This window comes from Trichomycterus rosablanca, chromosome 2 (genome assembly GCF_030014385.1).
Source record: "Trichomycterus rosablanca isolate fTriRos1 chromosome 2, fTriRos1.hap1, whole genome shotgun sequence".
Lineage (NCBI taxonomy): Eukaryota > Metazoa > Chordata > Actinopteri > Siluriformes > Trichomycteridae > Trichomycterus > Trichomycterus rosablanca.
The window spans coordinates 53,016,111-53,029,172 of NC_085989.1; the positions used below are offsets into that span (position 1 = coordinate 53,016,111).

Consider the following 13,062-nt stretch of genomic DNA (forward strand, 5'->3'; position numbering starts at 1 on the left):
GTGGGAGGAGCTTTAGTTATCTTAGTGCTCTTAAAATACACCAGCGCATTCACACTGGAGAGAAACCGTATCAGTGCTCACAGTGTGGGAAGAGTTTTAATCAACAGGGTCATCTCAAATTACACCAGCACATTCACACTGGAGAGAAACCATATCAGTGCTCACAGTGTGGGAAGAGCTTTAATTGTCAGAGTGTTCTCAAAATACACCAGCGCATTCACACTGGAGAAAAACCCTATCAGTGCTCACAGTGTGGGAAGAGTTTTATTACACAGAGTCATGTCAAAATACACCAGCGCATTCACACTGGAGAAAAACCGTTTCAGTGCTCACAGTGTGGGAAGAGCTTTAGTTCTCAGAGTGCTCTTAAAATACACCAGCGCATTCACACTGGAGAGAAACCGTATCAGTGCTCACAGTGTGGGTGAAGCTTTATTTCTCTGAGTGCTTTTAAAGTACACCAGCGTATTCACACTGGAGAAAAACCGTATCAGTGCTCACAGTGTGAGAGGAGTTTTAATCAACAAAGTCATCTAAAAAAACACCAGCACATTCACACTGTAGAGAAACTGTATCAGTGCTAATTGTGTGGAAAGAGTTTTATTTAACATTAGCACACTGACTTGTGAAGGGAACACACGTGTTTTACATGTTTTGGCTCTAAATATAAGAAGACTGACACAGAAAATCACCAGCGTGTTCACACGTGAAAAACCACAGAGGACTCCAAGTTATAAAGTGTTTGAGGTGATATTGTGCTTGTAACACTGTGGGTGTGTTCGAAAACCTATAGTGAGCTGCCTTGCTGTCTTACTGCCTACACAGGCAGCTGCCTCAGTAGAAAGGATTCGAATAAGTCGATGATTAATAAGTCCGGTTATACGAACGCAATACTTAGACAGCGATTCCATCGGGTTTCACGTTTAGCATTTAGCATCTTGCTATTAAAACCAATGGATTGAGGTAGCACAGCATGCTAAAATGTCAATAGATCATCTCCCCTCGGTACAAGTTTATACAAGTAAAACATTTATAATAATTTATTTCCGTTTGAAAAAAAATCCATTCGTTTGTCCACAAAATGCAGACGAAAATGCTGAAAACAGCTCATCTACACATACACATGATGAAGAAGCTAATGCCAAGCCTCGATCACATGAAGCAGCAAGTTTAGAAAAAATTTGAGACTGACGCAAAACAGCAGTTATGGGATATTAAATCTAAGCTTGCTCTCATCAATCATAAAATAGCAGAAGCAGAGACACGAATTGAGAAGACGTAAATATGGAGCAGGTAGTAGGCAAGCTGATAAAAATAGTGACTCAACAAGAGAACAAACTAATCGATCAGGAAGGGAGATCCCGGAGAGAGAACTTCCGGATATATAATGTCCCAGAGGGAGCGGAAGTGACGATTATGGTGGAATTTATAGTGAAGTTACTTCGGAAACGCTCGAGCTCCCAGCGATCACTCAGCTGGATATTGAGAGAGCACACCCCGCACTCACCCCGAGACCCCCTGAGAGAAACGAGGACAAGCCACGGTCGATAATAATTCAATTTCTCAGATACAAAACTAAAGAAGAGCTTCTTCACAAGACATGGGGACAGAAAAGGGTGAATTTGAATGAGAGGCCAATATATTTTGATCAGGTCTACCCTCCAGCAGTACTACAGAAACGTAAAGAATACTCTGCAACGAAAAATCCACTACCAAACACCGCTCCCTGCTAAACTACGTGTGTTCTACGAGGACGAGACGCAGCTGTACCAGACTGTGGAGGAGGCGACTAAAGATATGAGAGACAGAGGCTTCTCCTCAAAAGAGTCCCTGGCTGAACAGTTCCCTCACTCAATGTGGGAGACGGTGGGAGGGAGGAAACAGGAGCGAGCATGCGAAGAACGAGGACAAAATATCCGAGAGAGACGCGTTTAGAAGACAGCCCCTGCCCCCTTCAGGAGAGTAATAAGGTTGGAATAACCTTAGAAATGTATATAAGCTAAATGTAACTTTATTTAAAAGACGCTATTTTTGTTACTTGGAAATATATAATGCGCTGTGATTCTTCAGTTCAGTATACATTTTTTACTATTGTTTCCCTTAATGACAGTAAAATATACACGGGAGGAACACACTGAAATTTTCTGTGACTGGTGGACAGAGACTTGTCGGTTTTTCTTTTTTTTGGATGCCACAGTGGGTTGGAGAGACCTTCCCCCACAGCTAGATATTCTTTCTAGTTTAGTACAGGGTCGTATGTTGAAGACCCCAACCTTGGAACCACATCGTTGTTCATGTTTGATGTTTATTGTTTACTTGCATTTGTTTGTTCAGGGAGTGAATCAATTAAGCTTTATGTCTGTGATTATAGGTTACCGGAGTATGAACACATATGGCCAGGGATAAAGTAAAGTTTATTTCTTTTAATGTGAATGGGTTGCTAAATCCAATTAAACGCTGTAGAATCATATCTTAAATGAAGAAGGAACAAGCCCATGTAGTACACCTACAAGAATCTTACTCAAACAACAAAGAGCATGAGAAACTAAAGAAGACAGGCTTTACTTATTTGTTCTTCTCTTCATATAAATCAGGGCGTAGGAGAGGGGTTGCTATCCTCATTTCAAATAAGATACGCTTCGAAAAGATATTTGAAATAAGAGATGTAGAGGGCAGATTTATTTTAGTACGGGGGAGAATAGAGGGACACCCAGTTACTCTGTTAAATATACAGTGTATCACAAAAGTGAGTACACCCCTCACATTTCTGCAGATATTTAAGTATATCTTTTCATGGGACAACACTGACAAAATGACACTTTGACACAATGAAAAGTAGTCTGTGTGCAGCTTATATAACAGTGTAAATTTATTCTTCCCTCAAAATAACTCAATATACAGCCATTAATGTCTAAACCACTGGCAACAAAAGTGAGTACACCCCTTAGTGAAAGTTCCTGAAGTGTCAATATTTTGTGTGGCCACCATTATTTCCCAGAACTGCCTTAACTCTCCTGGGCATGGAGTTTACCAGAGCTTCACAGGTTGCCACTGGAATGCTTTTCCACTCCTCCATGACGACATCACGGAGCTGGCGGATATTCGAGACTTTGCGCTCCTCCACCTTCCGCTTGAGGATGCCCCAAAGATGTTCTATTGGGTTTAGGTCTGGAGACATGCTTGGCCAGTCCATCACCTTTACCCTCAGCCTCTTCAATAAAGCAGTGGTCGTCTTAGAGGTGTGTTTGGGGTCATTATCATGCTGGAACACTGCCCTGCGACCCAGTTTCCGGATGGAGGGGATCATGCTCTGCTTCAGTATTTCACAGTACATATTGGAGTTCATGTGTCCCTCAATGAAATGTAACTCCCCAACACCTGCTGCACTCATGCAGCCCCAGAGCATGGCATTCCCACCACCATGCTTGACTGTAGGCATGACACACTTATCTTTGTACTCCTCACCTGATTGCCGCCACACATGCTTGAGACCATCTGAACCAAACAAATTAATCTTGGTCTCATCAGACCATAGGACATGGTTCCAGTAATCCATGTCCTTTGTTGACATGTCTTCAGCAAACTGTTTGCGGGCTTTCTTGTGTAGAGACTTCAGAAGAAGCTTCCTTCTGGGGTGACAGCCATGCAGACCAATTTGATGTAGTGTGCGGCGTATGGTCTGAGCACTGACGGGCTGACCCCCGACCTTTTCAATCTCTGCAGCAATGCTGACAGCACTCCTGCGCCTATCTTTCAAAGACAGCAGTTGGATGTGACGCCGAGCACGTGCACTCAGCTTCTTTGGATGACCAACGCGAGGTCTGTTCTGAGTGGACCCTGCTCTTTTAAAACGCTGGATGATCTTGGCCACTGTGCTGCAGCTCAGTTTCAGGGTGTTGGCAATCTTCTTGTAGCCTTGGCCATCTTCATGTAGCGCAACAATTCGTCTTTTAAGATCCTCTGAGAGTTCTTTGCCATGAGGTGCCATGTTGGAACTTTCAGTGACCAGTATGAGAGAGTGTGAGAGCTGTACTACTAAATTGAACACACCTGCTCCCTATGCACACCTGAGACCTAGTAACACTAACAAATCACATGACATTTTGGAGGGAAAATGACAAGCAGTGCTCAATTTGGACATTTAGGGGTGTAGTCTCTTAGGGGTGTACTCACTTTTGTTGCCGGTGGTTTAGACATTAATGGCTGTATATTGAGTTATTTTGAGGGAAGAATAAATTTACACTGTTATATAAGCTGCACACAGACTACTTTTCATTGTGTCAAAGTGTCATTTTGTCAGTGTTGTCCCATGAAAAGATATACTTAAATATCTGCAGAAATGTGAGGGGTGTACTCACTTTTGTGATACACTGTATATGCACCCCCAGAAAGTGATTTGGGTTTCTTCCAGAAGATTACAAATATTATGGTATCAGAAACAGAAGGGTTCTTAATATGTGGGGGAGACCTAAATGTACGACTGCAACCAGGGTTGGACTCTTCTGGGTGGAAAAAAACGTGGACTAAAATCACTACATAAGAAAACAAACATACTGTTTAAAGTAGCTGGATTGCTTGACATATGGAGAAATCTATTGCCTACCAGAAGAGATTATACTCATTACTCTGCTCCACATTCCCTTTACACAAGGACAGACTATTTTATAACATTTGGAAAAGATAAAGACAATATAGATTCTTGTGGAATAGGAACAATAGATTTGACCATGCACCAATATATTTATATGTTCATTTTGTGGTGCAACTAAGAAATAATATTGGAAACTAAATACAAGCCTACTCAATGACCCTTTCAAATCACAAATTAAAAGAGAGATCAAAGAATATTTGGAAATCAATGACAATGGAGAGATCTCACCACCCTTTCTGTAGGATACCTTAAAGCAGACATATCCAAAGTCTGGCCTGGATAGGATTTAATACGGCCCACGTCTTCTGTCTTAAATTTATTTACATTTTCATTTATATTTTCAGCATTTAGCAGATACTTTTATCCAAAGCGACCTACAGTTATGACTGAACACAATTTTTGAGCAATTGAGGGTTAAGGGTCTTGCTCCAGGGGTCCAACAGTGGCAACTCAGTGATGGTAGGGCTTGAACCGGCAACCTTTTGATTACTAGTCCAGTACCTTAATCACTGAGCTATCACTGCCCTTTGCATTACTTGTTGTCCGGCAGCACAGTCAAACAGAAAAAATTAATTATCGTCGCTGTCTGATTAAAACACTTTTAGCAGTTTTCACTTTTTCATATGTGTTGATTGTGGGTATAAATCTCTGTCTGTGTATAGCAGCAAATATCAAAATAACCAATTAAACGATGAATAAAATCACGCTTTAACAAGTATCTCCATTGGCTGCTAGACCTGTCCATCAAAACCACATATCTCCTCCTCCATCCCCTCCAGTTCTGTGATAAAGAAGTGAAACTCGTTTGCTGTGTGATGTTTCATCTCTACAGTTTATTCAGATTATTTAATCTCATGGTTGTAAACATGATTTATATTTGTGATGTTTGTAGTTTTTTAAAAACACATCTGTATCCGATATTTATATTGACTAAGCGTTTACACGGACTGTATTTATTAACACAATTGAACTTTTTTTATAGCAGTAAATAACATGATTTACAAAGTAAAGATAATGTCTGATAACTTCACTGTTTCCGTTATTTATAGGTATTAAAATTGTAATTTAGAACAATATTTCAATATTTCTGCACATTACAGTATTAAAAGATTTTCTTAATAGATCTATGAAATGATCATATCTGTGTTTTAATGCTTTATTAATGCACAATATTAGATCAAAATATTTTGAAAGCATGATTTCTGAATTAGCCAGATAACTTAAGCACCGTGGCAAGGATTGTTCAATATGAACGTCTTTTTTTCTCTTTTGTCTTATGGTTCTGTATGCCAGGAAAAACTCCAAAAGTAGCCATGCATTGTTATAGTTTATACCCAAACCATGAATGCCATGCATTGTTATAGTTTATACCCAAACCATGTTTGGCACCTGAATGCTTACATTGTTGTTCGCTGTGTGAAAATAAAATGATTAAATAACAGCGTATTATATGCATAATTATATGCCCAATTTGTATCCCCCAGTCTAGTCATGTCCAATTACCCTGATTACGCACAAACTGGCCTGTTACGCCTATGACCATTTTAATTTTCCTAGGGCAAACAACTCACTCATTACCCCCCATCTGATGCAGACATTTGAACAATATATCAACTATCTGGTTATAAGATTAATGTAAATAAAACTCTTTCATTCAACTATAACCCACCAGGAGTGATTAAAAATAGATACAACCTGACATGGCATACAGAATATTTTAAATACTTAGGTATTAACATCTCAGAAGAAGAAGATATACTTTATTTGTCACATATACTGTACATATCAGTACAATGAAATTCTTTCTTTACATATCCCAGCTTGTTTGGAAGCTGTTTCACTTCCGTCCAGTAGGGGGAGAATAAACCTAAACGCTGTAGATCAACCAGCTCAGTGCAAACAAGAAGAAGAAGAAGAAGAAGCAGCAACACGTTTGTACTGAAGTGAATCTGTAAGTAAAATAGTTATTAATGTATTTATTACAATTCAGTTAACTACATTATAATTGATAATGATAATAAATAACTTTGATCATTTAAGTAGCTCAAACTCGATTTTTTTTTCATTTAAACACAGAAACTACTCCGCTATCCGTTAGCATCATATGATTCAGTACTAATGAACTGATGAATCTGAACCGATTCAGCTAAATGATTCGTCTGAGTCAGAGTTTATTGATTATATTAAAAGTTTTAGATGAAGGTAAAGATAAACGTTATTTTGGCTTTGTTTATGTTTTTACAGCTGTATAGATAAATGATCTATTTTTCTTTCGCAGCTTACAGGTTTTATAGCTCGAAACACGTCAAGTTTATTTTAGCTTTGTTTCCTGATGTTTATCTTGTTATTTTTAGCAGTTTTTTACATGTCTGTGTAGATTTTCAGTCATTCAGGTCCTGATAGTCTTGAGTCTCCATCAAAACCCCCTTAGAAGAGAACCTGGTTCATCCCAAGTACAAAATGTTCCAGCACAAAGTGAGCAGTGTTGTGTGTGATGTACAATGCAGTGAGGAGTGATCACACCTTTACATAGGAGAGACTAAATCACTCCACAGTTCATGCTACAATACACTCCTGATCAAAATCTTAAGACCAGTTAAAAAATTGCAAGAATATGCATTTTGCACTATTGGATCTTAAGAAGGTTCTAAGTAGAGCTTCACAATGCTAAAAGAAGAAATGGGTGCAAGAGACAAAAACTTTTGAGCAGGGAATTTATTGAAAACAACAATTTAACTGAAATAGGCTGTTCATCAGCTGATCAAAAGTTTAAGACCATAGCTCAAAAAAACCCGAAAACCCCCTCAAAACAGAAATCAAAGTGTCAAAAAAGGACTCAGTAATGAGTAGCTCCACCATGCTTGTTGATCACTTCAAACAATCGTTTAGGCATGCTTGATGCAAGTGTTTTTAGGAGGCTAGTGGGAACGTTGCTCCAAGTGTTGAAGATGGCTTCACGAAGGGCATCCACTGTCTGGAACTGATGTCCATTTTTGTAAACTTCCCTTGTCATCCATCCCCAAATGTTCACAATCGGATTTAGATCAGGGGAACACGCAGGATGGTCCAAAAGAATGACATTATTCTCTTGGAAGAAGTCCTTTGTCAGGCGGGCATTGTGAACTACAGCATTGTCCTGTTGAAAAACCCAGTCGTTACCACACAGACGAGGGCCCTCAGTCATGAGGGATGCCCGCTGCAACATCTCCACAAAGCCAGCTGCTGTTTGATGCCCCTGCACAACCTGAAGCTCCATTGTTCCATTAAAGGAAAAAGCACCCCAAATCATGATGGCGCCCCCCCACTGTGCCGCGTAGAAAACATCTCAGGTGGGATCTCCTTGTCATGCCAGTAACGTTGGAAGCCATCAGGACCGTCAAGGTGAAATTTTTTCTCATCAGAGAATACAACTTTCTTTCACCTTTCAATGTCCCATGTTTGGTGCTCCCTTGCAAAGTCTAAACGGGCAATTTTGTGGCGTTGAAGAAGACGTGGCCTTTAAAGACGTTTTTTGTTTCTGAAGCCCTTCCCTCGCAGATGCCGTCTGATGGTTATTGAGCTGCAGTCAGCACCAGTAATGGCCTTAATTTGGGTTGAGGATCGTTCCGTGTCTTGACGGACAGCCAATCGGATCCTGCGGCTCAGCGCTGGTGAAATGTTTTTGGGTCTACCACTTGACTTTTTTGTTCCATAACCCTCAGGATCTTTTAAAAAATGCAAAATGACTGTCTTACTGCATCCAACCTCAGCAGCAATGGCACGTTGTAAGAGGCCTTGCTTATGCAGCTTAGGCCTTGCTTAAGCATCCTACCGCGTTCAAAGTCAGTGTAGCTTTTTTGCTTTTGCCATCAGGAGGTCTTGACAGTGTAAATACTTGACAGAAAATGACATGGAATCCAAATTTCTGCACAGATTTTGGCTTTTAAAGGCTGTGGTCTTAAACTTTTGATCAGCTGAAAAAAGCATGTTTGAGTGTAAATGCAGTTTTCAAAAAATTGGCTGCTTTAAAAGTTTTTATTTCTTGCACCCATTTCTTCTTTTAGCATTGTGAAGCTCTACTTAGAACCTTCTTAAGATCCAATAGTGCAAAATGCATATTCTTGCAATTTTTTAACTGGTCTTAAGATTTTGATCAGGAGTGTATAGCAGATTCATCTCATCAGCACAATACTCAGCTCTACATCTGTACCTGGAGGAGAAGGAACGCTCCTTTTAGCATACAGATGTTCACATTTTGGACATAGAAGGCAGATTTAAAAGAGGACTAAAGGAGGCATCTGTGTCTGGAATGATCATCTTTAAACAAAGGTGGTGACTTACAACAGCGATTATTAACCACATATGAAGCAGTTTAACCCCCATTCACACCTCAACCCATGTGACAATAACAACATGATGGCAGGTGGGACGACGTCTCTCATATGAGACACACATTGGCTCTTGTGATCTTTATGACACATATGATGATTCTCTCTTACTGATCTGTACAAACATAAAGTTCATTTAGCTTCGATTTAAGGTTGTTTTTCATAGAAAAGCATTAAGTATCTTTGTTTACAAGTTATTTTACAGTTTCTTTATTTTGATTTTGCTTTTGTAATGACCAACCAGATCGTCACATTTTCAGATCCATGAATAAAAACAGACAGCAATTATATGTAAATACTTTGTGAGCTGTTGAAATGTGTAAATATGTGCTGCTCTGTCTGTCTAACACCTATTACTAGGAAAAGAAGCCACAGTTTACATAGACTGGCATACACCAATCACCAGAAAACACATCCTGACAGAATGTCCAAAATACAACAGTGAAAGACGTGAACTACAGCTGTCCAGTACATTAAAATAAATCTTCACTCAGGATAATTCAGAAATAATAATAGTAATATATAAAACCAAAACAAATAACACTAGCATGAAACATTGATTCCTGCCGTGAATTTTATAGAAAAAAAGAAATAAACAATATTTAATAATGGTTCATCAGTCAGAATAATGATAATAATAATAAAAATATGTATAATATTAATAATATTATCCAATAAATAACGTGTAAAACACTGGAGAGAAACCGTATCAGTGCTCACAGTGTGGGAAGAGTTTTAATGGACAGAGTGATCTCAAAAGACACCGGCGCATTCACACTGGAGAGAAACCATATCAGTGCTTACAGTGTGGGAAGAGCTTTAGTTCTCAGAGTGATCTCAACAAACACCAGCGCATTCACACCGAAGAGAAACCGTATCAGTGCTCACAGTGTTTGAAGAGTTTTAATAATCAGAGTGCTCTTAAAATCCACCAGCGCATTCACACTGGAGAGAAACCGTATCAGTGCTCACAGTGGGAAGAGTTTTAATAATCAGAGTGCTCTTAAAATCCACCAGCGCATTCACACTGGAGAGAAACCGTATCAGTGCTCACAGTGTGGGAAGAGTTTTATTAATCAGAGTCATCTCAAAAGACACCAGCGCGTTCACACTGGAGAGAAACCGTAACAGTGCTTACAGTGTGGGAACAGTTTTAATCATCAGAGTCATCTCAAAAGACAACAGCGCATTCACACCAGGGTTATTATCGTTAACGAAAATGAACGTAACAACAAAAACTGAAATTGAAAAAACATTTTCGTTCAACTGAAATAAATAAAAACAATAACTAACTGTAACTGTATTATGCGTTTACAAAGCTTACTAAAACGTACTGAAAGTAAAGAGAGAATACTCTTAGTTTTCGTGTTTGTCAATTTATTTATGAGCCTTGTGAACTGTTATTAAATCGATGTTTTCTACTCGAGCAGTTTTAAATTAGCTGCCAGCACCGTACGGTACCTCATGCGGTCTTTCCCAATCCGCTCCCTCCTCACTAACACTGCACTACAGAGGGACACTCCACGATGTGATGATGTAGAGATGTAAGGATACCTTACACATCACTAAGTCTGGTCATAATGAATGGGAAAAGGGGCTAACCCAGTTAATGTTGTAGATAGTATAAATAAATAAATACTTACCTGTTGTGGTGAGGATGGTCCGGGTATCGGGGATGATACGTGACGTTGCCGGGTAAAAGGTGCCTGAACAGAGAGAAAGCATAGAATCAGTTGTAAATTAGAATTGTTTGGAATTGTATGAGTTGAGAATGTTCCCTCCAGTTTCAGCTGTAGCTGGATTGGCTGTTAGGTCCTAGAGGGGAGGGACCTTTTTGATAAAACAGGAGGAAGTAAGGGGGAAAGGGGAAGAAAGAATGGCGGGAGGCCTAAAATGTATAAGATCAGTAACTGCGTGGAGTTACTGGGTGGACCAGCTGTAGTTCGTTTGTTTTTAAAATAATAACACGTTGTAAATATACCTGGTGTGTGTGTGGACAAATAAAGTTAAAGGTGTTGGAACTGGGACTCTTGAGCTTTTGTCCTCCTTGCCTCCTATGCTTGGCTCATCATACTACAATTCATGTTACACACGTGAACGTGCAAACGGAGGCGGAGTGGAGAGGGGGAGTGAGTAGGGAGCGGATTGAGATTGGGGAGATGCTCCCTGACGGCACTTCATGTTTACATTCCGCTTCTGCTCACCACGCTAGCCTGCAAAATGACCACAGCAAAAGTTAAGTTGATGTTTTTCTCAGATTGAGCTCCCTGATGTGTGTCTCATGAAATAATTTATATTATTTTTAGGGCTGTCGTTAATTGCGTTAATTAACTAGCGTTATAAGCGCTAATTAACGCGATTAAGGCATTAAATTTTTAATCGCTAAAAAAAACGAGATTAACATTTTATTGTGTCACGTAAAGTAAAATTGTGCATTACAAATACCAGAGGCAGGACTTGAAGTGTAACTTCTGAGTGACTTTTAATTCATTCTGATCAGCTATCAGCAGATGCAATTTGTTGAAGAGCCCAACATTTATTTTGCACTGGAGCCCATGAGCTCCCAGTTACACCACTGGTGCTGCATCTAGAAATGGTTCATATTATAAGCGCCTGTTTTCAGGGGCAGGGTTATGAACAGGTAAAGATTTTCACTTTTACCAGTTATTGTGAACAGACTCATTTTAAATAACTGGCTGAAAGATGGTAACTGTTAACAACTACATATAGGTATTGGCTGGCTTTCTAAAGATAATTTAGACTGTAATTATTATGTTCATGTGTGTCCTTAGTCTATTGACTATTTTCAGCAGCATGCAGTATTACACACATTTTGCACCTAAGGCTGCTATCTTGTGGACTGTTACAGTTTTTGTGGACAGTTGGTTGTTCAACAGTAATTGAATACATTTTCTAAATGGTATCTTTTGTTGAGTTTTAATTACACAATACTTACTCTGACTTTTTTGAATCCTGCACCTGAAAAATAACCTAAAGTATAAAAAAACTAAAACTAATAAAAACTTAAACTACTTAAAACTTAAACTAAGGCATAAAAATAATAAAAACTAGCAAACCCACTCTAAAAACTAATTAAAACTAACTGAATTAGAGAAAAAAAGTCACAACGAATTAAAACTAAACTATAATAAAAAATCCAAAACTGTTATAACCCTGGTTCACACTGGAAGAAACTGTATCAGTGCTAATTTTGTGGAGAGAGTTTTAATTAACACCAACACACTGACATGTTTTACAAGTTTTTGCTCAAAATATGGAAAAACTGACACAGAAAATCACCAGCGTGTTCACACTGAAGAGAAACCACAGAGGATACCAAGTTATAAAGTGTTTGAGGTGTTATTGTGTTTGTAACATTTTATTGTAGAGCTTGATTAAGGTTTTTTAAAGTAATCTTTTGCTCATGTGGTTCTATCAGCTATTGATGAATGATGGTTCTTGATGCAGTTCTGTCTGTGGGATCAGAGGTCACGAGTGTTCAGCTTAAGCTCATTTATTTAGTTTTATTACCTCAGTACTGTGGTGACAGAATTCCAAAATTACACTATAATAAGACACTTAGAGTCAGAGCTGAAGTTAGTAAGAAGATGATAGTTTATTCTCTGCAGAGGATCCAAACAGTCAGCAAAGCGTATGCAGGCTGAAGGACAAATTTTCATTCTTTGTAATGCTTTTTATAGATAGAGGTTCAACCCATATAGATAAGAGCAATGATGTTGTTAAACTGTTAACTTGCTATCAAACAGAAGTGGAATATTCTGTTCTAGTACTTCGTGTTCATTTCACATATTCAGTAGCTTAAACAGTATAAACAAACTTATTCAAGGTTCGAGTTTCAGTGACAAACAACTTAATTTTTTCTTCCACGACAAGTACAAGTTCTGAACTGCTCCGTCATAACGTTTAAAAATGTGTGTTCTTATGTTTATACTGTCTGTATTGAAATAAACACTGTGCTTATTTTATTTCTTCTCTTCATTCTTTCTCAACTATTTGTTATTTTGGTTATTTGTATTTCTTCAC

General features: G+C 38.8%; 2 pseudogenes; one reads left to right on the plus strand and one right to left on the minus strand.

Annotated features, from left to right (window-relative positions):
* The window catches only part of LOC134334891 (uncharacterized), a 759,100-nt pseudogene that overhangs the window by 361,594 nt on the left and 384,444 nt on the right, over window positions 1-13,062 (minus strand).
* LOC134300421 (uncharacterized) overlaps window positions 1-13,062 on the plus strand; it is a 331,197-nt pseudogene that overhangs the window by 119,594 nt on the left and 198,541 nt on the right.